General features: G+C 37.5%; 1 protein-coding gene across 5 annotated transcripts in view; it reads left to right on the top strand.

Moving 5' to 3' along the window:
- Positions 1-5,763: 5,763 nt before the first annotated feature.
- The window catches only part of DLC1 (DLC1 Rho GTPase activating protein), a 279,555-nt gene continuing 260,305 nt past the window's right edge, over positions 5,764-25,013 (top strand). For 3 of the 5 annotated variants that reach the window (XM_033060562.2, XM_033060559.2, XM_033060563.2), the window contains exons 1-2: positions 5,784-5,873; positions 6,173-6,212. The gene's annotated coding sequence lies outside the window, so the exon portion shown is untranslated. Of the gene's footprint in view, positions 5,874-5,901; positions 6,213-25,013 lie in introns of those variants that run through there. The other 2 variants (XM_033060568.1, XM_033060564.2) reach the window with 2 other exon arrangements.

Raw genomic sequence — 25,013 nt, forward strand, 5'->3', positions numbered from 1 at the left:
ACACCTTTACACCCCAAAACCCATGAGAAGAAATATAAGAAACCAAAATGGTTTTTGTATGTGAACTGTTGTCCCTGAAGTATTATCCTTGTTATATGGAAAGGCTTCTATAAAAAGCTTAGAAAACATCTTCAGTGTTATTTTCATCTTTTTCTTGAAGATATAATTTGCTAAATATACAAAAGGCTGATCAAACTTCTTGCACTGGAGCATGTCTGGCTCATTTTACATTGTAACTTGATAGAATTGCTAGCATCTTTAATATCTTCTCCGCAATACTGTGCAAAACAAAGACTAGCTATTGTTTTGGAAAATGCTGTTGCTTACACAAGCATCTAGTGTCCATTTTCAAGCAGACATTAATTTGAAACCCCAAGGGTTTTTGTGCCAAGTGTATTATTTTGTAAAGGTAAACACGTAACTCTGGAGTAGAGAAACAGTAAATATTCTTTTACCAATTTCATTTCAGCATCAAGTTGTTAAAACACAATTTATTCTTAGAGACTGTGTTAATTTCTAACAAGAGTATTTTCCTTTCTGTGTGCAGTATCTGGTTAGGCAGCTCCCTAGCATGAAAAAATGCCATAACAAGAAAAATTTAAGTACAGACTGTTTTCCACAAATTGGTTTAGTTTCTCTTCTGAAAGTTTATTGAGCTACAGAAACTTTGGAGAAGCAGGAGGAAGTCAGATAATTTTTACTGTCTATTTTCTGATTAATTGGACAGAAAAATTAGGAAATTAAATTAAACTTGTGCTTGTCTAAAACTTAGGAGTCCTAGCTCAACAGCTACCTAAGGGAAGGAAGTACTAACTAGAACTTCCATAGAAATTTGTAAGGATGTGAGAAATAGGAGACTATGCAATAAATGATTTTATGATTCTTAGGAGAAAATAACACTGTAAAAAAAGAAATAACTGTATTTTACATATATATATACATATATATGTATATATATGCATGCGCACACACACACACACACACACACACACACACACACACACACACACACACACACACACAGAGTATCACGTTGGAACACAGTAATATTTTGTTTGTTTCATATTTTAAAGTCCATGAAGGAATTTGTTTTTTCTTGGATTATTCTGACATGTATAATATCTCATAATGCAATTAATGAAATAACTTTCTACTATGAAGCCAAAGACATGCCATATTCTCCTAACACTGCATTCTCATTAATCTATTTCAGCTTTCACTTTTTCTCCTCTATCCCATTTGCTGTTCAGACAGGTTTCAGTGAAGTAGTTTTTTTAAATTTTGTTTTGTTAAAGCCTGGTTTTTGCTCTTACCTTAACATGGACTGTGTACATATCCTTCAAATTACATTTTAGGGTTTGCATTTACAATATGTGGTGATACTGGGGAGAGAATATATTCCTCACTAGCAAATATGGTTTTCTCAGTACTCAAAATCCAGCTGTGCACATGCTGTGAACTACCCAGAAAACATCATGCTCAAGACCTGTGAACTTAATGAATAATCTTCTTTCATCTCCTGTGTTGTCAAACAAAAAATAGTCCCTTATGCATTATGAGTCTTTGGGCACAGTATGATGCTGCAGCCCTAGAAAAATATAAGCCATTTTTCTTTTGTCACTAACTACCATCTGGGTATTATCTGAATATTATGATGACCTAGGAGATTCCAAGTCATAAAAATGGCTCTTGCCACAGTGGCTGTATATCTGACAGAAGCCTAGCAGCCGTTAAATTTTCTCTAGGAAAAGAAACAACCAAACAAACTAACAGTACTAAACCTGTGTCTCATTTTATAGACAAAGCTGTTGAAAGAACAGTACAGTCTTTGTAAAATAGATCAGTGTGTAGGTGTGTTTTTAGGACCAAGTTTACAGTAAAACATAATTCAGAAACTTATGAGTTCTGTTAAAACTGATATGTGTCACTCAAAGGGGACTCTTCAGGAGTGAAAGGGAGAGACACTTAATTAGAATAATTAAAATCTCCTCGACTTCAGTTTATTGTTAATTTTCTAAGAAAGAGTATTTAGTAGAGGGACTCACATGTATTATTTTAACTGTCCTCAAGACAACTTCAGAAGTATTACAATGTATTCAGAGTAGAAGGCTTTATAATTGCTTCAAAAACTGGCTGGGTTTTAGTGTTGGTTAACTTAAAGTTATTGGTTAATTCTGCTCTAGTGTGGATTTTGGTTATGTGGTTTTTGCTTTTTTTTTCTTTTTTCTCCTTTTTCTTTCCTCTTTAAGATAAGAATACTTTCCAAAGGAATGTTGACAGTTCAAGCCCAATAGGACAGAAATAAGTGTTTCCACTTTATGTAACCTGCTTTAAATACTAAAAAGTTAGTGTTCAGAATTTAAAAATTCACAGACCTTTAAGAAATGGGCTGCTGATCAAGGCATTAGCAGGGACTTTCAGGAGTGTATTGCTGGAATTTTGCCACTCGATGGCAGTCTCTGTTCGCCTGTTTGCTTGAGGCTCAACGCTGTCTGTCATCCACTCAGCTCCTGAAACTCTTCCAAACCAGCTACAACGCACAGGTCTCTTTGAGGGGGTCTGCAAAATGTAGGGGCAGTGGGGAGAGGAGATGTGCTTGGGAGGGTGGGAAAGGGTTTGCTTCTGGCCTTTTTGCCCTTTCCGTCTATTCCCCCTTCGTCCCTATGTGAAGAGTCAGGAGTTGTCACTGATTCATCCTGTGGTATGGAACTATTCTGCCCCTGCTCTGAGCCAAAGCTAAAGTATAGGTCTCCCATCTTGACAATCAAACTTTCTTTTGTTTTTGCTTGTGACTGCTGCCAGCCAGAGAAGGTGATACTTGAACATGTTCTGCTGTCTCTTCGGTTTTACAGACTAGTTTGAGTGACTTTCCATCAGAGTACTACTAGAGCAAATGCTTAAGCATTAAAACAAACATGAAGACAGATCTCAAGCATTTCTACTTCTGAAGGAATTTGAACATCTAGATCTTAAACAACAGTCCCTGTAAACAAATGTGCCCTTGGATTTTGGCCTACTTCATTAACCCATTATTGTCTAGAGAGGAGAGTTGTTGCAGGGAAACAGGAGGGAGGAGTGGGAGGGGGGAGGACGGGACACAGTGGCACAGGATGGGACTAATAGTTCCCAGGTGATATTTTTATTATTTCTATTTCTATTTATTTCTATTTTTATTTATTTTATTTTTATTTTTATTTTTATTTTTATTTTTATTTTTATTTTTATTTTTATTTTTATTTTTATTTTTATTTTTATTATTTTTTTTATTTTCCTTTTTTTTTTTTAAGCTTTCATACTGCAATCTCATATCCAGTAATTCCATACGAACCCTGAGCCTTTATTAAGGAATTGTAACTTAGAGTTTTAGAACTATTTTCTTTAGACCTGATACTAATTTTTCTTCTGGTTACTTCTGTTTTTTAATTAATTACTATAACCTTGTCAGTCAATAAATACAGGTTCTTCTGATGTTTTTAATTTTTCCAGGTCTTAGTTGAATAAATTAATACCATCAGGTCAGAATAATGTATGATATAAGTTGGTGTGACTTGCCAAACTAAATGTGGTTATTTTGCCTATAAAGCTCTTTAGGTTGGTTATCAAATTTCTGTTTTTCAAGTAAATGAGTTTTGTGGCCCTTCTGCAGTGAGTCTCAGTTGTAAGTTCTATGAATACTAATACGCAGAGCCATCTTGGAATTATTTGTTTCCTAGTTGAGTTATGTGTTAGCAACTGCTGAAAGTGATGCTGAAACACAAGTCATTAGAAATAAGCCTTTTTATTGGTCTTTTGGGCTATATATATTTATATATCTAATTTACTAGGTGCATTGTTTTAGGCATTTATTTACATGTGAAATTTCCTAAGAGTAAGTTTTGTACTAACACATGCAGATACTTCTTATTCGTAAAAACATGCCTGCATGCCTGGTAGATATTATAAAATTTATAAAAAATTATAAACTTAAATAATCACTGTCATAAAGAACTCTGCTCTTTATGACAGTTTGGATACGGTCATATGATCTTACAGAAATGCACTGACACAGCTTATTAAGTGATTAGCAGGACTGTAACACTACTGAGTTGTGGTAATTCTGCTCCTCAGACCACCCAGCCTGCAAAATGTGACACATTAGCTCAGTGTCCTGCTGCTCTATTTAACAGCAGGAGGTGGCAAAGAGCATGTACACAGTAGTTGCTGGAGCTTAGAAAGTTACTTCATCACTACCCCTGTTTGTGTAATTCAAACTGAAAGACATTCAATTGTGCACTCAGGTATGAATCACAGGGAATTCTGTTTCTTTCAATGGTTAAAGAATCATGATAACTACACAAACTGGTTTATTTGGGCCAACAAAATATTATGAAGTCTGAAGTTTAACTTGAGGACAAGAGGGCAAGAAGAATGGTCATTTCTCATCTTGTCAACATGCTAAGATGACAGTGATGACAGATGATTTCCAGACATCTGGTACAACTTCACAAGAATACCTTTTCAATACTATCCCTTTTTAACTACAGTTGAGGGAATATGTGTTCAAACATCACTTAAAATTCATCTGAACCTTGAATGTCAGAGCTGTTCTGGAAAAACTCTGGTGAGGCACCGTCCATGCTTTGCCAGAGAGATGTAGTTCTAGAATTCTTTGGTTAAAAACAATATTTGGTAGATCATTTAACAGCACTCACCTTTATCCTTTTAGAGCCAATCTAGAAGGATTTTAGAATTTAGGATTTTAGTAATCAGATAATACTGGGAGGAGAAACAGTCATGAGCACTGTTGCTCTCCAGTTATTAAACTCAGGAAACTTATCATTGCAGTGAGAGCAATGGAAGTTTCATATAGGCATGAAAGCAGTAATTTCACTTTGGACATTTAATTTCTTCTCAAACTGCTTTCTTTCTTTCTTTATTTTTCTTGATCTAGAGCACTCGATTTATTGGTTTACTGGTTAGACAAAAATAATTCTCATGGTGGTTGTTTTGAGCGTGGTTGGGTTTTTTGTTGTTGTTTTTATTTTTTACTCCAGTACCTAACATGAGTGGGAATGCCTCAGTCTGTCACTGTGTATATGGTGTATAATAGGCATGTGCTCTGACACTTGAAGGGAGTAAGCCTGCAAAGATTTGAGAGCTGATAATTAACCATATGACTACAATGGATGAGAAAAAATACTTCAGTTAAGTTATACATTTTATTTCCAGCTTGTCCTATTGAAAGACTAGGGGGAAAAAGCAGTAAGAACTGTATTTTCATCTTGCCTGCTTAAGTACATAAAAATCAAAGCTCTAGGAGAAATGCAGCTTCAATTTAAAATTAATGTATCTTGAATCATGAGGGTGTGTTTACCATAACAGCCAACTTCCTTTTACATGGAGGAACGAATATTTACCTGCTAATCCAGCAGAGATATTTGTCACGTCCCTATTATGAGACAATTCAATACATTATTAGAGTCTTGTATCATGACAATAATGGGGCTAACCAAAATGTAAGTTAGTACTGGTAAGTTATGAGCTACACAGCATGTTACATAATGTCATGTTTTCTAAAAGAAAAAATGTGTTCAGATTAACAGCAAAATTATGGATTCAAGCAGTAAACAAACATGATTCTGTTACACTCTTTGGCAGCTGAGACAAAGTGATATCGTCAGCTCTGCCTTGCATGCCCCAAGTCACATGTTGTTTGTGACTCATTTCATTTCTACAACTGCCTCTATTGTTCTGCAGAGCACAACAGTACGAAGGGATGTCAACTGAAAAGCAAGAAACAGCTACTGCGTTGTTAGAGGGGAAAAATAAATTCATAAGTAATTCATGCTTCTGTCTTTTATCATCTCTCTCTAAAGACTTTGAAGCTGTTCTTGGTAAGAGATACTTCTCTTGTTTCTCATGAGGACAGCAAATAAACACTACATTTTTTACTTTAGCTATAACTCTTCTTATTTTAATCCCTATTTTAACTTGTTTTCAGTTAGTGATCACTGCGGGTAAAGCAGTTCATAAGGGAAGGGAGGTGGGCTGTGTTTACATCTGAATGACCAGCAACTTGAAAGCACTACTAGTGAGATGAAATAATCAATAGATTATATGAAAGAGGAGATTCTTGCCTAGTAGTTGTGGCACTGGAAAGGAAGATTGACATTACTGCTTTGCTTTCCACTAGGTGCTCTACAGTTTTGGCCAAAACCAAGAAGCTTGCAGAGGTGAGGCAGAAGCTGAGGAGAATTTGGTTCAGAATTTATGAAAGATTTATATTTCTAAAGAATTTGCCAGAATGGTATCAATTGCTTTCTTGCTTTTATTTATCACTTGCAGAAATGCTGATTTTGTTTAAATGTAAATGGTGGTAGTTGACTGCCAAAATATGGCTAGGTTGCTGTTCAAACTGCAAATCTGCCTACTCAATACCTAAAGGAGAACAGCATCAATATTGTCAATGTTAGCATATGAGAGATGCTTAGCTGTCATACCTTTTGCAATGGTGATTTTTTTGCAATAGCTTTAGGTAAATGCTTTAAAAAGGGAAGTTGTAAAAATCACCACTGAGTGATTAAAAGTAGCACTACTCATAAAAGACTTACAGCAGCCAGGATCTGTTTCTGGGAGCTGGAGTGTCAGGTACTGTCTAATACTTGCTCCAGTTATTGTTATCTGCCAGGTGTCAGTAGGTGTCTTAGAAACGACATCTGCATCCTGACACAACAAGCAGTGATTGCAGAGTTCTGGGTGGCATTTTTCCTTTCCATTACACACAGGACTGGAGGATTTAAGCTGTTCTATGGAAATAGAGATAAGGAGCCACAGTAGCACTGGGCATAAGGATAAAGTCATCTTGGTTTAGTTCTTAAACCATGTTGTAACATTTTAAGAGGGCATTTCAATACCTCATCATATCTATAGCCTGTCCCAGTAGATTTGATGCTTTTTGTTAGTGCTTGTATGAATGATTTTTTTTAATCCGATTTTCTCTAAGTCATTTTCAAGATGTTTCATAACTTCAGATTAAAGTGGTTAATATTCTTACTGCTGTCTCGTAACTTACTGGTAGATATGTGTTTAAAGTTGGAAAAAAGTGCTACCCAACTGGAATTTAACAATTGTGAGTAAAACAACCATCTATTTCTTATATCTTGCATGGTTGACACTTAAGAAGGAAGATGATTCAATGAAACACAAAATAACATAAAGTATAAAAATATTTTGTGTTGGAATATTCTGTTTTGCTAAGACATGAAGATCTGTGCACTATTAAATTGCACCCCAATATGAATATTTGGCATATCCAATACGACTATGAATTTCTATCCTTGAATTTCTAATTAAAGTGATGTACAATAGATATTTAGCAGGATATGTGTGTAATGAAGTTTAAAATGAACAAAAAACAAGCAAATATCAACAGCTGAATCTTCTCAAAAATTACTGCTGAACAGGGTTTTTGCATTTCTCTTCTGAAGAAGCTCCTTTCCTATTCCAGAGTTTCATTTTTGCTGTAGCTGTAACAACTCAGAATAGTTATCTTAAAATCTATTTGCCTTAAATCCTGCTGGCAAGGAAGCAGAACTCTAACATAATTAATTTTCATTCTTTTAATCTGCGTTGAGTTTTAAAAGATTTGAAAATATAGAGTCTTTCAGAATAGGTAGCAAGGTGTTAAATCACAAAGGAAATATCATATGTTTGATGATCTCTGTAGGACACAGAGGTTATATCCTGATTAAACTGCAAGACCTTCTTGAGCAAGAGCAGATAGAGCACAGTGTCCTGGGATAAAGCACATAATCAAAGTGGGGTTTTTGTATTTGAAAACTATGTAGTAACTTCATATTTCTCCTCTACCCAAGAATCCTGTCACATGAACTTAATTGTGTGTGATGATATGTTTCCACTTTGTTTCTAACACTTGAAAACAGTTGTGGAAAAACTACTGAAAATCTAAGCAGGAGGTGGATATGTAAATACTATCTGGTAGGAATAACTCCCTTGGGAATGTGAAACGCTGTGCAGAGTTATGTGAAAATAAATTTGGAATAAAAAGCAGAGTAAGTAACAATACGGCCGAATGGATAAAGTCCAGATGCTCATTTGGAACACAACTCTCTGAGTAAGTTATAATTAAAATATGAAGGCCAAATACATGATGAATAAAAGTTATAACATTCCTTGTGACTGAATAAAAAATATTTCCTTTCTAAACATCCATGTATGTTCTTTATCTTGCTTGTTTCATCTATTTTCTCAGTCTTGCAAACTATGAAGTTGCAAGATGTCATGTTACCATGGAGTCAACCATAGAGCACCTAAAGCTTTAGCTTTTAAAAGACAAATAGATAATATTGCACTGTGCACTCTTTTGACTCATTGAATTCTGAGGTCGAATAATAAAGAAGGGGAGAGAGAGGGGAAGGGGGAGTTGAGGAAGTACCAGACTGGCTACTTCTAAACCCCAGCCTGATTTCTTAGAATATGAAAGCAATCTAAGCTTTCTTTCTCTGGGTTTCTTTTTCTTTCACTAAGTCTACCTTAGTAAAAAAAAGAGTTTGGCAAAAAACAGGAAGACAGCTTTTGAAAATACGATGGAAGTTATGGATACAGCCTCCTTCATGTAGGCTATGTACCTAGGAGCAATGTTCAGTAGTACAGAGCTGTATTTAGGTTGCGCTTTGTAGCTTTGTAGCTAACAGATAATGTTTGCTAATAAATCAAGTGGTAAATCTGACTTTTTTTTTTTAATCTTCTACAGTTATATTAGTAGCCTGATGGTGGGGCACTGTGTGAATGGAAGTGACTGCTGGAGCCATCAGCTACAGCTCTTTTTTAAAGAAAGGACAATTTTAAAGGTAGATCAGGTTTTTTCACTTGTCTTGCAAGCCTTCACATATGGAAAATCCAAACTGCTCTGGACCCTTACTTTGTTGCTTAACTGCTTTAATTATTTAGATTACTTTCTTTATATCCATCATAATTACTCTTGCTGTTACTACTGTCACCTTGACCTTTTGCTCTACTTTTCTGAGCATTGTTCAATTTCCCCTATATTTCTCTTCATAGAGTGCAACCAGTTTCTCCTTAACCACCTCTTTTCTAGCTTCAACAAACTCCATTCCCTCAGCCACTCCTCACCAGTGCCAGGTGGAGGGGAATTCCCTAGTTCACCTCTTTAAAAAGCTGCATTCTGTGTATTTAAAAAAAAAAAAAAAATAAAAAAAAAATAAAATAAAAAAATAAAAAGAAAAGAAAATAAAGAAAGAAAAGGAAAAAAAAGAAAAAAAAAAGAAAAAAAAGAAGAAGGCAAAAAAACCCGAACCATTTAAACTGACCAAAAAAACCTAAAAGAACTCCCAACAAAACACACCGTCATCTGTTACACGTTTTTCAGTCTTTGCATTGTCTGCTTGTTGTGCGAATTTTTATATTTTTTTCTTACTGCTACTTGGAACACTGTTAGAATATGCTAGAAAAATTCACTATTTAAAATCAGTTTTAATGCATTAATTACACAGAATATATATAAAATCAGTTAGTCTTTTACAGCTTAATTCAATTAGTTGCCTCAGCCCTTAAGATGGCTGTGAAATAAATGTGTTTAATATTATATGTATCTTAAAAATGCACTCAACCCAAAAGTTATCACAATAAAAGCGGGAGGGATGACAACTTAAAGCAAGTAAACTAGGTCATACAGGTTGTAAATATCTGAAAAACTTTATACCATGATGGTAAAACATAGACTTCTAAAGAAGGCAAAAAAGAGCATCAGGATGTGAACAAAAGAAGGAAGATAATCCCAAATAAGGAGAAAAAAGAGGAGAAGAGAAGAGAAGAGAAGAAGAGAAGAGAAGAGAAGAGAAGAAGAGAAGAGAAGAGAAGAGAAGAGAAGAGAAGAGAAGAGAAGAGAAGAGAAGAGAAGAGAAGAGAAGAGAAGAGAAGAGAAGAGAAGAGAAGAGAAGAGAAGAGAAGAGAAGAGAGAGAAGAGGAGAAAAAACGAAAAGAAAAGAAAAGAAAAGAAAAGAAAAGAAAAGAAAAGAAAAGAAAAGAAAAGAAAAGAAAAGAAAAGAAAAAGAAAAGAAAAGAAAAGAAAAGAAAAGAAAAGAAAAGAAAAGAAAAGAAAAGAAAAGAAAAGAAAAGAAAAGAAAAAAAAAGAAAAAAGAAAAGAAAAGAAAAGAAAAGAAAAGAAAAGAAAAGAAAAGAAAAGAAAAGAAAAGAAAAGAAAAGAAAAGAAAAGAAAAGAAAAGAAAAGAAAAAAAGAAAAGAAAAGAAAAGAAAAGAAAAGAAAAGAAAAGAAAAGAAAAAAAAGAAAAGAAAAGAAAAGAAAAGAAAAGAAAAGAAAAGAAAAGAAAAGAAAAGAAAAGAAAAGAAAAGAAAAGAAAAGAAAAGAAAAGGGGAAAAAAAAGGAGAAAAAGAACAGACTCTAAATATTGGTCTTATTTCTGGTTTTGGCTACATTAATTTTCACAGAAACCAGGAGAGCAAAAAAATTCCCCTTCTCAAAGGTCACTAAGAAAGATTTGAGATGAAAGTCATGGGAAGCAGGAAACTCAAAGAATGTTTCAATATTTTGGTATCAGTCTATGAATATCAAAGTGAAAGTATTTATAATCTGTTTAGGTATTCATGAGAAATGCAGACGCTTCTGCAGCATCAAGAGTTATGAATACTTTTCAGTGTTTTGAAGCAAGATTACAAAATTGTAGTCCATTACTGCTGTCACATGGCCATGTGTTTAGATTTCTTCCATGAGAAAATTATTAAATTTACTGGTCTCTCAGGGTTGTTTGGTTTGTTAGAGCTATTTGGTTGTTTTTTGGGGGAGTTCTTTTGTGGTTGTAGGTGGACAGATATTGCTCATGGGGTTTGGTGGGGATTTTTGGGTTTCTTTAAGAACAAGTACTCTGAAACAGAACATGATGGCTGAAAATCTGTAGCTGTTCAAATCAGTGATAGAGACCTCAATATCACAGAGTCATGATTTTATCTAATAATTAGGGTTCTTCATCCTTAATTATGCTGCCTGTAAGTATATGAAAGCTGGAACTTGATTTCAGGAAAATGAAACTCTCTTGACTTTAATCTCAATCTGTCCATCTTTCCATAAAATTTCAGAACTCTCTTCCTCCTCCTGTCTGAGTTTTCACCTCAGCAGGTGATTTGGACTGCAGTCTGTATTCTGCAGCATGGTGTATGGTTAAAAGCTCTGCTACTCTCCACAGCTGTCTGGTGATGGTCAATAATCATCACTGTGGTTGGATGAACTGCTTGAATTTGAGCTTTTTGTCCAGCAGAGACTTAAAACTTCAAGGATGGAGACTGCAGTGTCCTTGCGTAATTTGCTCTAGTGTTTCCCAGAGGAACAAGCTGTTTTCACATTTCATCCTATACCTCCCAGACATCAATTTTTGGCTATGGCAGATCATTCTTACTGCTCTCAATTTCTCTTGCCTGTAAAAAAATTCTTAACAGCAGTGCTGGTCAACACTGATGAGGAAAAAACAAGAAGCTAAGATTCTGCTACCTATAAAAACTAGATTTTTGTGAACTGGAATCTCCACTACTGTTTTAATATCCAGGCCCATAAACATTCTGAAATATTTTTTTCTTTCTAATAATATTCTACTTTGTGACAAATTATTACATAATAATTTAATATGTAGAAATTTTTTCTTCTTATCTGAGCCTAGCAGTTTTCAGCTGAGTTCTGGTTCATGTCCTAATGAATAAATACAAACAAAAAAAAAAGTCAGTATGATATTTGGAATGTCCCTGTTTTTCCTTTCTTACCTTATTTGTCAGTACATGCTCTGCAGAATAGGTAGTGAGGATGCTTGAAATGTTAAGTTATATAATCAAAGGAAACACATCTGGTGAAACACATATGGTTTAACTAAATGCGGACTCTGTGCAAATAGTATAGATAATTTAACCACATAAACTGAGTGTTCTGACCAAGTAAAGACATTTTCACTCTTCAGTATTCTTTCTAATTCATTATTGCCCTGTGGGAGTTTAGATACAGCAGTGTTTTTCTAGTTTCTCTATCAGTCTGAAACCTAACAACCAGCCTCTGTCTTGGTAAAAAAGAAAGATTTCCAAGAAAATTATGCTTAAAAGAACAAAAGCTATCTTACTCATTTTAATAACTGTCCAACCATATTGTACCTTTTAATTAAATGTAAGAAGAGGTGGTTTTAATGTCCTGTCATTAGACAGGAGGCTAAACTCTTGTAGAAAGAAATCTCATTAAAGTGTATTGGGTTGTTCCCATTTCAGTGCTTGGTTTTCAGAAGAAATGAGATATACAGTAAATTCACGAATACAAGCCGCACTGAGTATAAGCCGCATCTCTGGGTGTTGGCAAATATTTCAGTTTTTGTCCATAGATAAGCCGCACACGAATATAAGCCGCTCTGTCGTTCGCAGCGAGGACCCGCGTGCAATTAGTAACAGAACCGCGGCAGGGCGGGGTTTACTGGCTGAGCTAAGGCTGTGCAGGCTCGGCCCGCTAGGGGCCGCTGACGGGGCCAGGTGGCCCAGCACGGTGCTGCCGCTCGGGGCCGGCCGCCGCTGCCCCTGGGCTCGGTCACCCCGGGTCGGCGCTGCCCCACAGTGGCAGGCAGGGACGGAGCTTCCCCTGCTCCTACGGCAGCGGCGGCGAGCGGGGACGGAGCTTTCCCGCGCCCGTGGCGCCGGCGGCGGGCGCGGACAAAGCACCCCGCCTCCTCCCCGAGCCGCGGCAATGGCGGCGCGCACTTCCCGCCCCCCCCCCGGGCCGCGGCAATGGCGGCGCAGGGCTCCCGCCGGCTCCCCGAGACGCGGCAATGGCGGCGCGCACTTCCCCCCCCCCCCCCGGGCCACGACAATGGCTGCGCAGGGCTCCCGTCGGCTCCCGGAGCCGCGGCAATGGCGGCACCCCCCCCCCGTCGGCTCCCCGGGCCGCGGCAATGGCAGCGCCCCCCCCCGTCGGCTCCCCGGGCCGCGGCAATGGCTGCGCGGCCCCCCCGCGTCCTCCCCGGGCCGCGGCAATGGCGGCGCCCCCCCCCACCCCGTTGGCTCCCGGGGCCGCGGCAATGGCGGCGCCCCACCCCCCATCTCTCCCCTGGGCTGCGGCAGAGGAGGGAAGAAGAGAACTCTCCCGCCTCTCTCCCCGCCCCCCGTGCTGCCTGCAGGGAGCCAGGGCAACACGGTAACACTGTAACAATTGCGAAATGCCGGCTTTTACTGGCCGGTGCTTGGCTCGGCACTCTGGCTGGCACGTCTGGGGTTGTAAATGTCAGAAAATTATTAATATATTAGCCGCACCCGACTATTAGCCACACTTCCGGGTTTCCACCAAAATTTTTGTCAAATTGCTGCGGCTTGTATTCGTGAAATTACTGTAATTATTTTTGCTTACAGTATAACTAGGATGCTAGCACAATGTCCTTGGTGTTGGTAAGAACTGATGCTGCCATTGAAATATTAGATATGATCCAAAGAGAGGAAGCACTGCCCATGCATGGAGGGCAGGAGAGGTTAGATACAACTATTCAGTCAATGCAAAAACACAGGATCCTCACAAGAAGTGTATGAAAATTATTCATCCACAAGCTGTAAACAAGCTTATCCTAGCAACAGGAATGCATTAAGAATTGTATCGACATAAACACCATAATACTTGGGCTTAAGAGCTGTGTTCTTAGTAAAAGTTTGGGAAGCAATTTGTTCAATGTGGTAAGCAGTACATTAGTGCCGTGATGCATCTCCAGAAAAACATTGAAGGAAAAACATGTCTTTTCATTGAACTTTCTAAGAAACATATTGTGGCATTAACTAAAAACCACACTTAAGTCAGTCATGAAGTCAACTGAAAAATGCAGAAGTTTTGCTAGTCTTCTCTGCAGCACTTTATGAGACTTTTCCTCATTCCAGTCTTTTATTTCATATACAGCAACAGAGAAGTATGGTTTAAAAAAGTAATTCAAAAGACTGCAATCCCTTAATGGAGCAAATATGCATAGAGATATTTATTAATTGTTTCTCAGTTCAATACTGTTTGATGCATCCTAGTCTATTTGTAGCATTTTGGTCAATCTTGTATTTTTTTCATCATCTTCTTCACCACAGTTATATGACTTTCTAAAATTATTGTTTCTGTGGAAAGTATGTTTATGTTAAATATGTTGACCTAGTCTCCACAAATGTTATTACTAAGACTGCATTGCCAAACCTCTGCAACAAAAATATTTTTTCAAGGTATTTATGTTATGGTACAGGATGGCATTTTTTAATAGGTTGTCTCAAAAACACCTTTAGGTACACTTTTGCAATCTCTGAAGAGTTAGATAACTCTAGAGTTAGATACATCAGGTGACTCTACAGAGGGTTGCCCCAGGTTCTCTTTTGACAGCCCTTATTGCAATGAAATGTGAAGTATGCTCCTGATGAATCATAGCAGTGGTACTTTTTACTCTGGAGAGGCAACAAGAGCTTTGCTGTTTTCCTAATGATCAGAAGAATTGAGCCTTTATATCACCAGATAGTGATAGACACTAAAAGTGATATACATTACACATTATCAGTATCTTACTGAAATAGAGAATCTATGTGAGCTCAGTGATAGTTGTCCACATGATCTATACTTTAGCACGGAAAAGTAAAGAAAATTGTCTGAGAGTCTGTGCACTAGAGATCCAGACTGAGCTTCTCTGACTGGAAGAGGTAAAGGATAAAAAAACAATTATGTGAGAAGATGTCTTATTTGTGTTAAATGTCATTGAGCCATTATTCTCCTCGGATTTGTTTCCAACAATTGGAGTCTCTGTTTACAGATTGCAGATGAAATGCAGTTTCCAATATCTAAAGTGTTTTGTGTCTTTCCCCAAAAATTGGATTGGTTTGACAATGTGAAGGTATTGCTAAACACTGTTCACAGTTCTATGACACAGTATCAGTAAATCCAATGACTGTTTGCAGAAAGATGGCATTTTATGGAATTTATATTCCTTTACCAAAGAACACTTTCTACTTACAAAATATTGCAGTTTAAGTGATTAAAGAACAACTGTATGGAAGATTTTTATTGAATACTGACTATAACTATCAAATAGAAGAGGTCTAACTGCAAGTCTAGGGACCTAACAGTAGCAAAGGGGGCTGCATGTAATCTATTTACTTAAAAGACAATATCTTAGCTGTCTAGCATTATTTTTCCATGGAGTAATCTGCAAAGTAGGTGAAAACGAGTAATTTAATACAAGCAATGCACAAGGCAGAAGTTGAAGCAACCTTTCAACTGCACATTAGATCAATAAAAAAAGGTCTTAGGTAAAATCAGCCTGTTAGGTCAGAATAATTAAGTTCTAAGGTCTACCAGGGTCCAATTATTTCATATAAGGAGCTGAATCACAGCATTTGGAGAAATCTAGTACATGTGACATGGGTTTTGTTCTGTCAGTATGCAATTCAATCTTACATGCTCCTAATTTTTGCATCAAATTGTAAAAGGAAAACTTTATTTTAGATAAATAGCCTATATTCATTTATGGCTTTTTGGGTGAAGGTAAAAGCTTTCCAATTAATGCATCAAGCATATATTTAAAATTTAATTGAAATGATAAATTATTGTTATATTACTTTTATGTGTCTTATTAACAGGATGCCATTCACACTTCTATTGAGATAAATATTTCCTATCAAAATAATTATTTTTAATATTTTTAAAAATTAAAATAATTACACTTGTGCTTGGTTAAAACTATTTCTGACAACAACATGCCTCATTTCTGACTCCTGAATATTTAGAATTTGTGCAGAAAAACTTGTGTAGACATGTTCAGTTCACCTCACTCAGCCTATGTAAAATCAACTCTTTCTAGACTAGTTATGATACTTTTTTTAACCTGTTCTCAAAGGTTCCCAGGCAATAGGAAGGCTAAAGAATCTCCCTGTCTACCAGCAGATCCACGGATTAGGCATTGGAAAGTTTTTTTCTCTACAATTTCAAATTCCTCCTTGTTATGGTATCTTCTATAAAGATGGGAAACATCTCTGCTCTTGCTTTTGACATAGCTAAATATTATCATTCTTTTCCCTCACTCTTCTTCCTTCACCTTCTGCCCTTTGGGTTGAGCAACTGCAAATTCTTTTCATTTCTCTGGAAATGAAATCCTCTGAATTCTACTTCAGATAATGTTGTTATCTGCTGTTCAGTTAATGCGCACATTTGAACATTCTAGGATAATGTTTATTCTTTTGGTTTGTCTTTTAAGTAACTCAGATTCTTGAATGTGGCATCCCTGTTGGGACAGTTTCAAATAAAGGTGTGGAAAACACACAGATCCCTTCATGACCTATACGTAAAGGCAGTTGCATGGAATTGAGAAATGAAGGTTGCTTTTGAAGGGAAGGGAGTTGCATTTGTTTTTCATACCCTGAATGAAAGCTGGAATTTATACAGAAGAAAGCTATGATTGTTTGTACCTCTTGTGCGTTAGTGAACAAGAAAACTGTAAAAGTGATAGGCAGGTAGAGTCCCTGGAAGGATTGGCCAACCTGACTGACTTTTACAATGAAACAGCTACCTGGATGGATGAGTGGAGAGCAGTGAGTACTGTCTGCCTCGACACCGTCTCTCACAACATCCTCACAGGCAAAGTCAGGAAGTGTGGGCTGGATGAGTGGACAGTGAAGTGGATTGATAACTGACTGAATAGCAGATCCCAGAGAGTCATTATCTGTGACATGGGATCTAGTTGGAAACCTGTCACAAGTAGTGTCCCCAAAGGTTCCATTCTGGGCCTAGTATTGTTTAACTAATTCATCAGTGACTTGCTCAGAAGGTACTGCACTCCTTCATCCAAGTTTGCTCATGCATCAAAACTGGGAGGAGTGGCTGATACCCCAGGGTGCTATGCTTTCCCTTCAGAAAGACCTTGACATGTTGAAGAGATGGACAGAGAGGAGCCTTCTGAAACTCAATAAAGGCAAATGCAGGATCCTGCATCTGGGGTGTAACCCCAGACACCAGCATAGGCTGGGACTGACCTGCTGGGAAGCAGCTCTGCAGAGCTGGAAGTTGATGAGTCAGCTTTGTTTTGCTTTTTATCTCTAAACGAGATAAGGGAAGTGCTGGATGATTTAATAAAGGCTGATAGGCTCACTTAGTCCAGTAATCAGGCCGTGGGACCATTATTCTTACAGCTCCACTGAGATGGTTGGCTGAATACTGGGACCCTTCACCCTTTGTCATATTCCCTGCCATAACCTTGTCAGATGTATCTCTCTTTCATCCAAAGTATCAATTTATGCTTATATTTGTTTTCTCTTATTTCAAGTGACCACACACACTCTCCAAGGTTTTTTGCTCATACATCTTAATCACTATAAACCTCACTGTTCTTGGTTGGAGAGCTTGCAGGAAGCTATTTTTTATATTATTGGGTTAACATATTACAGAGCTTTTTCCTTATCTCTGAGCTGCCACTCTACGCGGGAAATTAGTGATAGTTAGAAGGGTGGGTGTGTATCTGCTTTTTATGCAGCTTATCATTTAGGATTACTATAATCTTAAACCTTTTCTTTTTTTTTTTTTTTTTTTTTTTTTGTTAAGGATTGGCATGATTGACAGGGTTTCTCTTTCTCATATTAAATGGTTAGAATGGCTAATAAACCCAGACATGCTATTTTGCCACACTCCTATAGACTAAATAAATAATTTCTTCATAATGACCTTTTATGACTCTCCTTTTTGCATATATAAAGTGTATACACACACACACATACACACACACACATATATATACACTTTCCTTGTAAAGCATACTGCGGTTTTTGTTCTGTCAAAGCTTTAGCATATAGGAAATACTTGCATCTGCATCACTCCATGTGTGTGCGTGTATTCACTCCCTGCACCTTAACCTAATCATCCAAAAGCTTGTGACAGTAAGTGTAGAGTGGTTTCCTTGTCTGTAGCAGCATTCTTTCAAAGGGAAGATTCCCTGGTGAATTCATTATTGCACAGAAGTCCCACCCCCATGAAACTGCTGTAGACACATAACAGGATTACGGTTCAAGAGTTTAGTAGGATGCAAGTAAAATTGTTCCAGTCAGTCAGCAGCAAGCATCTTTGACTAAGGTAGGAGAATGCTTTCATTTACACTCCTCATGAAAACTTAAGGAAGCATTTCTATTTATTTTCTGTACATAAAATTACTTTACATATTACATAATCAGTTCACTTTATAGGAAAAAATGTGGGTTTTTTACTTATCTGAATCCAACTCTATAAAAATTACTTGTTAAGGTTAGTGCATTCACAGTCAGTCAAAGAGTAGATGTGAAGATTGCTTTAGTATTTGGAGATGATATATAGTTCAAATATATTTTAAAATATTAAAGGGGGAGCTTCTGTACTTAATACATCATTAATGATTTTGACAGCTAACACCGGTGGGGAGTTTGTTGCTTAACATAATTTCCTTGTTTCTTGTAGTTTCATAACATCTAAGAAATGAAAATTTTAGTTTCTAAATATTAGCTGTTGTATATTATATATGGAAAAAAGAAACATATTTTGTCTCTGGAGTTTTGATAGTGGTAGTTCTCAATACTTACAGAAAGGATTTGATACGAATCTTCTAACTTCATTAGCTAATGTGTCAAATGCATTCATGCAATTCTTGGGAAAGAAATTAGCTGGATCTAATAACCTAATGGCATAGAAGTGCTCTCAAAATGTAAAGCTGCCTAATCGATGTGGTGACAAATGAAATGATCTGTGATCTGCAAGGTTAGGAGTTAATTGAATGAAGTGACAGTATTGACAATATTTTTTTTTTAACAGCTGCTCATATATTCCTAATGAAAAGCTTGGTTTTATTCTTCCTTAAAGTAATTGCACATTCATCCTTAATTGAAATTCCTGGGGTTTATCTAGTAAATTGCTTTTAGGCAGAGCAAGGGTCTTTAACATTTATACTTCGGAGATTAAAGTTGTCGATGTGATATATAGAGCACCTACTTGTAACTATAAGTGACTAAAAATCATTTTAATCTGCACTGAAAATTTTCCTCTACTCTCAGATCCTAAAAGCTTGTGTGAGTGCTGGGAAATACCTCAATTTTTGTGAAATATTTCATATTTTAGATACTGTTTACTCTCCACATTACTGTATGAAGAAATATAACACTTTTTCAATTCGTTGAAGTTTTCATTAATTTGCATAGCCAGCTACATACAACATAAATTGTTTCATTGGTAGCTAGATTGAGAATACTATTTAATGACATCTAGATCTTTACTAGAGTCCAAGTCCAAAACCTAGTAAGTCTCCTTACTCGGATTCCAACATCAGAACTGTCACAACAAGTAATGTTTAAATTATTTTCGAGGTCTCAAAAAAAAAAAAATTAGGAAAGCCAGCCTGCTTTTCCTGCACTTCCTACAACTGCTCCATCTTCAGGGAACCCAGTGATCAGAATTAACTGCTTTTTTCTGACCACAAACTCTGTACACTCGCTTGTACTCAGTGAAAGTCCATATCTGCCAATTGGTTCTGGCAACCTAATGTATTTGGAGAATGCTCTTCGCAGAGGGTTGGACTAGATGGTTTTTGGACATCCATTCCAAACCAAACTATTCTATGATTTTTGTCCTTTCTTTGCTCATCCAGCAGCAGATATCCTGAATGTCTAGATTTTAACACCACGTAGTACTGGGAAAAAAGGGAAACAAAGATTCAGAAAAAATGGGGTTCAGCTGCAGAAACGTAAATGGAGTCATTGACTCATGTTTAAATAAAGACACAGTGAAACAGAAAATTAAAACAAGGTGGATAGGAGTTTGGCATGAGGTAACAGCATCACCCGATGCTTTACCACCGGGTAGTTGAATTGACAACATAGGTGATGTAACAATCAGTTATAGGTGTGAAGGCATGCCCAAACCCTGGGATAGAATTTTAATATGGAGATATCTGAACATAGCCAGGTTATACAAGTACAGGATGTCTTGGTAATAACCATGCACCACAAAAATTACTGCCACTGAAGAACTGGGCAGCCCTAGTTTCACCTTTCAGACCTAGGGCCTCTGCACTGACCTAAACATGCTGTGATTCACTGTGTGCTGGAGCACCAGACACGTGTCAAGTAGCCTGCCAGGCAGATTGTTTTTCCTGCCTGTGATTTTGGGGAGCCAGTTATGCTAAGTCCAGAAAACAGTAGTTAATTCAGCATATACTGAAAGTTTGTTATACTATAGATATGTGATAAATAATTTTTTTCATCACATGAAGCTTTAAACAGGGAATAAAATGTTGATAAGGAACTAGAAATCGTTTCTCAAATACCAAGTTCTTTTTAGGACATCTGTGTGGCACATTAATTTTAGCATGTTTTAGGAGTGCATGAATTTTAGACAACTTGATTCTCCTATTGCAGTTCTTACCTCCAGGGCTCTCAAGCAGGGACTTATTAACTTTGGTTTCAGGGAGGTACTGGGCAGTGCAACAATATGAGCAGTGATCTCCACTGATACTAACCTGATACTGACAAAGCTGTCCTGAGCAAGTAGCTGTTTTCTTTTGTGATTTATATAGAGTTTGGACATATTCAACACTAATAGGGCAGCCTGCTGTCCTTAGTGGGATTTAATCTATAATCATGCTTTGGCTATTGCTGAAATACAGTAATTTCATGACCATAAGGCGCACCGGACTATAAGGCACGCCTCTGGGAGCCAGCAAATTTTGCAACTTTGTGCATTATATAAGGCGCACCGGACTATAAGGCACACATTTTTTTTTTACAGCGAGGAGCTGTGCCGCACGCAACAAAGTAATGAAATAGTAATGGAATCGCGCAATCGAAGGGTTTACTGACAGGTGCTCAATTTGCAAACATTTTTCACAGATTGGCGTAGTCTTTAAACGCAACCCCAGGCTCCCTCCTCATGCCAGGGCCTCAGCACTCTCACCTGCCCGCGGTGCCAGCTGGTGAGGCGCAGCTCAGGGCGGCCGTAGCTCGCGGTGGTCCGGGTTGGCTCGGGGTGGTCGCGGCTCACGTCAGGCCAGCGACTCCCTCCCTCCTTCCCTGTGCAGCTTGCTCCGGGCCAGCGGCAGCGGCTTCCTCCATCCCTGCACGGTTAGCACCGGTCTGGAGCTGGCAGCGGCAGCTCCCTCTCTTCCTCCCTCCCTCCCGGCGCAATTCGAGCTGGGCTGGAGCCAGCAGCTTCCTCCATCCCCGCATGCTTAGGACCGGTCTGGAGCCGGCGGCGGTGACTCCGTCCATGCCTCCCCGCGCGGTTAGCGCCAGGCCAGTGGCAGCGGCTCCCTCTTTCCCTGCTTCTCCCCAACCAGCAGCTGCCGCACTGTTTCTCCCTGCTTCTGCCTGCTTCTCCCTGGCCAAGGCCACTGTGCTGCTTCTCCCCAGCCAGCAGCTGCGCCGCGTTCCAGTGTATCCCTGCCCGGCGGCCGCACCAGTTTCCAGTTCCCCCCGCCCGGCAGCCGCAGCTCCCGCAGGTCCCGGATTGGGTCACAGCTCTCACTTCCAGGTTGGCAAGTTGAACTTTGTCCATATATGAGGCGCACTGGCCTATAAGGCGCACTTCCGGGTTCGGGCCAAAATTTTAGTCAAAAGGGTGCGCCTTATAGTCATGAAATTACTGTAATTTTATTTTTACTGCAGCCTTTGGTCCTCTGTTTTCTCCCACTAATCTCACTTGTCCTCCAGTGCTTAACACATATGAACTGAGGAGGTTTCCTCCATTCCTTTAAGTTGGGAACAATACAGCTTTGAGAATATCTCAGAACTTGCAGTGAAATAAAGTCTGCATCCTTTGAAACTTGACAATGAACAATAATCTGTCTTTTCTTCTCACACTTGAATGTCATCCATATTTAATATGTGAAAATTTTCTGCACTACTTGCTATACCTTTTCTGGGTTTTTTTCCTACTGGCCCTCTCTGAAACAAAGCATAAAACATCCAGGTACATGGTTTGGACCTGGGGTGGGTTTTCAGAGTAGGAAACAAAAAGTGAAAGAAAATGGAGGGGAAGAAAGTGTCTAAAATTTGTATCCACAAATAGTTGTTACATATAATTCACTTTTTTGTAGTTAGAAAAGTACAAAGAAAACTAACTTACTCTGACCGAAGTGCAATCTGACTGTATGGTTAGAATATAAATTCTGTATCTTAGAAATTTAGGAGGGATGCAAAACACAAATATATTGTATGGGGAAAGAGGGAAAGAGAAATCCTTCATTGCCTGGCAAAGAAAGAAGCTGAGTTACTACTTTTGTTTACTGCACAATGAACTGCGATCCTGTCCCCACTTACACAAGTCTTACAGTAACCTAGCCAAAAGTGACTTTATGATGAAATTGCCTTTTGCAATCCCTTTTATTGCATTTAACACTATGTAATAACACTTTAAAAATAGAGGGCATTATGAAGTGCAGCTTCAGAGGGATTTTTGGGATGGTTTTTTTCCTTTGGTTTGGGGTTTTGTCTAGGTTTTTGGGTTTTAATGTGTAGGAGTTTTTTGGAGTTTGGCATTTTGTTTTTTATTTAAATCCACTGTCCAGGAAAAAGCTGCTTCAGTTATGCTGTTAGAAGGTAAGAGGAAAGTTAATAGCAGAAATTTTAATACATTGTTGCTCATATTATGATCCTAAGCACCTCAAGCACTTTTTCCTTAGAGAAACAGTTTTGAGCTCTTAAAATTCCTTCTCTGGGTTTCTGAAATAAGTCTGTGCTGACTGCAATAACATTGCCACAGAGGCAAGACTTGGAGTATGATGGAGTGATATTTTCTTTTCCTCTACTTCTATCTCTATTGAAAACTGGTGAAAAGGGGGGGAAATATTTACAAGAATAGAGATTTTACTGATAATGTCGTGCAGAGCCTTGAGGACAAACAGTCATCATAGAGTATATTGATAGCATCTCTTAATAACTCCCCTATATCTGCTCATACAGACCTGGCTAGTAGCTGGCAGCTAATAAGGTAGCTGCTAGTTTGCTGGGTCTGATAAATGCCTCTGAATGACAGGGGAACTTCTCATGCTAATAGTTGGCTTCATAAATGCTTAGTGCAGACCACTGGAAAAAGATCCATTTGTTTTGCTTTAATATCCTGATTTCAATAGATATTTACAAAATTAAAATATTATCCTTTCCCTTTCATTTTCCTAGGAGTGAATCATACAAAAATTAAGATGCATAGTAAAAAAAGCCTTTTTTGAACATATCTTTGCTCCACCATGTTTTTCCCGTATTATTTCTCCTCTCTCGATTTAACTTTAGGGGGAAAATAATGTAATTGTAAATTCCAGAGACCAAATTACTTGTAAATGTAGCAATTGGTCTGGAAATGTCTTGCCATTCAATAGCTTATGGTGAGTGGATGTGCACAAATAACACCTAGTGTTATTTGTCTCAGTCTAGGGTGTTTTTTCCTATGCCTAGCTCCCTCCTAAGCATTTGAAAGAGGCAGTCTTTGAAAGGCAATGGCTGTTCTCCCAATGGAAACCACTCTATAACCCCAAATGGCTTGTAGCTGTGTAGAAGAGCATGGAAGAGTAGCATAACATATAGCTAAAATCTTTTGGGTAATCCTCTTTTGAACAAGAAATTCACAATAAAATAGAAGTGAGATGTTCCTGTAATTGAACAGTGCACATAGAGCCATAACAAGGTAGCAGTAGAAGGAAAACAATTGGCATTTGACCAAATTTCCTTCTTCAGTACCTACTGTCTATAGTGTCTCTCTCACCTCTATTAATCTTTGTTCTCACATAAGCTAACTTCATAGTGATTATTTAGAACTCACCACAATGAAGTATTTATCTTTTAAGTAAATTACTTTTGTGATAAAGCCATTGATGCAGTACAAATACAGAAATATTAATTAGGAGTCTGTATGTGCTACTTGAGGTCTTGTAATTCCAACAAAAAAGAAAAGTTGTTCTTGGCTTGATATGGAAATATTTCATTTTCTATTGTGTATGGATTTATATCACCAAAAAATCAAATGAATGGGCAAGCTTACAAGATTTCAATCTAGTTTTCTTAAAGAAAATCTGTAAGGTAATGAGGTACTTACAACTCAAATTTTACATATGGCTGTATGTTATATAGGTGTATAAATCACGTGTCAAATGTAGAAAAAAAAAGTGCACTATTTAAGGCATATATAAAGATTTCTTTAGATTCTAATTTCATCTTTATATTTCTGCTTTGTTTTTACAGTATAAATATGAGCATAGAAAAGTATGAAGCTGTAAATTCAGATATGGATACATATAGTATATATAGTGTATATATATAGTGTATATATATAGTGCGTATATATATATATAGTGTGTGTGTATATATATATAGTGCGTATATATGTGTGTGTGTGTGTATAAATATATATATATGTATAAATATAAGTATTTATACATAAATCTCCCCTGAAAGTTCTGAAATTAACTTCTGTTATATATATACATATGACGATTCAGATGTGTATTTGCACAAAGGTGAGACTCATTCTTTAATCTTTTGAAATGTAAAAATGTCTTTGAAATACAGTACCATTCATGAACCACTTAAGAAAGATGTACTTCTGAAAAGATGACTAGAGAGTGTATAACAATCTATATTGATGCATGAGGAGCAACGAGGTAGGTATTGATTGTCTAGGTAATAATCCTTTTAATGCATTTGTAGTTTTGCCATGGTTTTATTTACTTGACTTCACTGTAGTAAAGTCCTGTCAAAAGACTTCTCACTGATTTAGCAATCAGTTTTACAAGGTGGTCTGGATAATTCATCTACAGTGTTAATCCTATTTAGATTCCACTAATGCTACTGTAAGCTATCCAGCATAATTTGACCTTATATTCACTTAATTGAAAATGCTATTGACACAGCAAAAATCACACAATTGTAATTATGTGTATCTTTCTTGAAACTGGTGTGATGTAGGGCAATATTTTTTCAGCCAGCTCTCTGATACTCAGAGTTTGTATCTTGGCTTT

The sequence above is a fragment of the Catharus ustulatus genome, chromosome 5 (assembly GCF_009819885.2).
Source record: "Catharus ustulatus isolate bCatUst1 chromosome 5, bCatUst1.pri.v2, whole genome shotgun sequence".
NCBI lineage: Eukaryota > Metazoa > Chordata > Aves > Passeriformes > Turdidae > Catharus > Catharus ustulatus.